Source organism: Ictalurus punctatus, chromosome 13, assembly GCF_001660625.3.
Source record: "Ictalurus punctatus breed USDA103 chromosome 13, Coco_2.0, whole genome shotgun sequence".
Classification (NCBI taxonomy): domain Eukaryota; kingdom Metazoa; phylum Chordata; class Actinopteri; order Siluriformes; family Ictaluridae; genus Ictalurus; species Ictalurus punctatus.
In genome coordinates this window covers 13,217,567-13,220,873 of record NC_030428.2, presented here as the reverse complement: position 1 = coordinate 13,220,873, position 3,307 = coordinate 13,217,567, and positions in this window count along the sequence as shown.

The window sequence follows — 3,307 nt, the reverse complement described above, 5'->3', positions numbered from 1 at the left end:
GTTTTGGTTTTGCATTATTTTGTGCCAATCTTGCATTCCCTCAGTTGAAAAAAAAAAAAAAGAAGAAGGAAAAAAAGTATGAAATGTTATAGGTTAATTCTTTTTCTGCATTATCTGAACTAACCAGCAGAGGGAGTCCACACAATTTGTAGCGCTACATGTGAGGAGGTGTTTTGCCACAGTTTGTAAACAGGCTGCTTTGCTGAAGGACAGGTAAGATGAGAGGAAATGTTTGAACTTTTTACCTGCTAAAACAACAGAAAGGACTGGGAAATGTGTGTTTTGTAATGGGGACATATAAATCTGTGCACTAGCACAATCTCAGAACTATATACTGCCACGCAGAATATTTAAAATAATAATAAAGCAATTCTGTTCCCACATACTGTTTAGTACAGCAGTGTGTGGTGGTGTATGTTTTTGAAAGAAGAATTTCAGAGGTATTGAGAAATTTGAAACTGTTAGAATTGTTTTATTCTCAAAATGACCGTGTAGTGCAATGTACAAATAAGTGACTAAGAATTTTTTTTGCCATATTTTGCTGTATACACTTCTATAACCATGATTAGCATATTTGTTATACAGATATTTTTGAGTTCATATTCTGCACAGAAATAATCAGACTGCTATAGTCTACACTATGAGTAACTGTCTGTAATATCCAAACCGATATTTAGGCATTGGTAGCGGAATTAGGCAGAGATCTGACCTTTTAAGAGCAAAATTGATTTTGTTACACGATTCACTGCACTGTGTGGTGCCCTTCTTTTGATATTTTCAGACCAATTACTAAACTTTACCACAAAACCCCCTTCCATTCTGTCTGTTTTTGTGGCATTACAAACATTTTCAGCTTCTATAATTTCTAAATTGTCATGTCAACACTGTCTTCTAAGAATTCAGTGCAAATATTGTACCTTTAGATATTAGATATTATACTTTGGCAAATAGGGTCACATACAGATTTTTACTCTTAATTTCTTCTGAAAAGCCCTTTTAAATGAATAGATAATTAGTATAGTAATGGTATATACATAACAGATACATTTACACTCTTGGGGGGGGGGGAGATTGGTTCTTCAAAGTTTCTTTTAGGGGTCACTGGATGATAATTAAGGGGTTTTATCTTCTAAAAAGGGGTTCTACTTGGAAAACATTCTGACAGGGAAACACTCCGTTGTAAGATTCTAGATACAAACTTTTAAGGGTTCCCCCAAATGGACAAGCAAAGAACTTTTAAAAGTTCTAAATTTAAAGGTATACAGTGGAACACAATATATTAGTACATGTACATACATCTCTTACAAAGTTGCTTTACAAATGTAGTTCAAATGCTCTCCACACAAATACAAATATTCATGTGTAGAATAATGAAATGTAAATTTAAGATTACAAAAGTGCACAAATGTTCACAGAGATAGGAGATCTGAGCAAATGCTAATACTGGATAATATTGGAAGCACTTTATAATTTATATATTCTGAAAACTACAAACATTATAAATTGTGTGTGTGTGTGTAATATTTATTTGTTTATATATATATATATATATATATATATATATATATATATATATATATATATATATATATATATATATATATATATATATATATACACACAATATAATATAAAAATCAGGCTTTGTTGTAGATAAAATGTGCTTGAAATGCAGAAATCTATGAGCAATCTTAAACTTAAAAATCTTCAACACTGCTAAAACTCACCAATTCACCTTTGCATAAGTTGTATTTAATAATGGAGCAGCAAGATTCATCATCTGTCTTGGTAAATCGAAATGTCACAGTTGTCGTAGGTCTGGAGAGATCTCTGTGCTAAAGTGTCATAAGCATATGGGAAAGATTTCACAGTTCCAGATTATTGCTCTGGATCATATGCTGAACAAATGGGAATTGTAACTTGAGATGTCTTCCCTTGCTGAGAGCTGGATGTGTAAGAACAGTTCAGGAAAATGTGATTCAGCATCACAGTGGGGTCACAATTGCTTCAGATTACCATAAGGTGGAGCTGAGATAAGACTAGGAAAACAGGAATGAAGAAGTTACTGACTTTTTTTTTCCATTTATGGTATGTACATGATGTCATGTGCGTGATCTGTAATACTATAACCTGCAGACTGTTTCAGCACTGTCTTTTAATGACCACATGACCCAATAAAACAAGGAGATCTCTCATAATAAGCCCCTCAGAAAAAGTGTCCCTCTAGCGATCCCCGGTTTCACGTCCCAGGCCTCTTACATACAGTGCATCCGGAAAGTATTCACAGCGCTTCACTTTTTCCACATTTTGTTATGTTACAGCCTTATTCCAAAATGGATTAAAATCCATTATTTTCCTCAAAATTCTACAAACAATACCCCATAATGACAATATGAAAGAAGTTTGTTTGAAACCTTTTAAGCAAATTTATTAAAAATAAAAAACAAAAAAGCACATGTACATAAATATTCACAGCCTTTGCCCTGACACTCAAAATTGAGCTCAGGTGCATCCTGTTTCCACTGATCATCCTTGAGATGTTTCTACAACTTGATTGGAGTCCACCTGTGGTAAATTCAGTTGATTGGATATGATTTGGAAAGTCACACACCTATATAAGCTCCCACAGTTAAAAATGCATGTCAGAGCACAAACCAAGCCATGAAGTCCAAGGAACTGTCTGTAGACCTCCAAGACAGGATTGTATCGAGGCACAGATCTGGGGAAGGGTACAAGAACATTTCTGCAGCATTGAAGGTCCCAATGAGCACAGTGGACTTCATCAACCATAAATGGACTCTTCCAGGACTCTTCCTAGAGCTGGCCAAACTGAGCGATCAGGGGAGAAGGGCCTTAGTCAGGGAGGTGACCAAAAACCCGATGGTCACTCTGACCGAGCTCTAGCGTGTCTCTGTGGAGAGAGGAGAACCTTCCATAAGAACAACCATCTCTGCAGCACTCTACATATCAGGCCTGTATGGTAGAGTGGCCAGACGGAAGCCACTCCTCAGTAAAAGGCATTTGATAGCCCGCCTGGAGTTTGACAAAAGACACCTGAAGGACTCTCAGACCAAGACCAAGACAAAGATTGAACTCTTTGGCCTGAATGGCAAGCGTCATCTCTGGTGGAAACCAGACACCACTCATCACCTGGCCAATACCATCCCTACAGTGAGTGATGGTGGTGGCAGCATCATGCTGTGGGGATGTTTTTCAGCGGCAGGAACTGGGAGACTAGTCAGGATCACAGGAAAGATGAATGCAGCAATGTACAGAGACATCCTTGATGAAAACCTGCTCCAGAGCG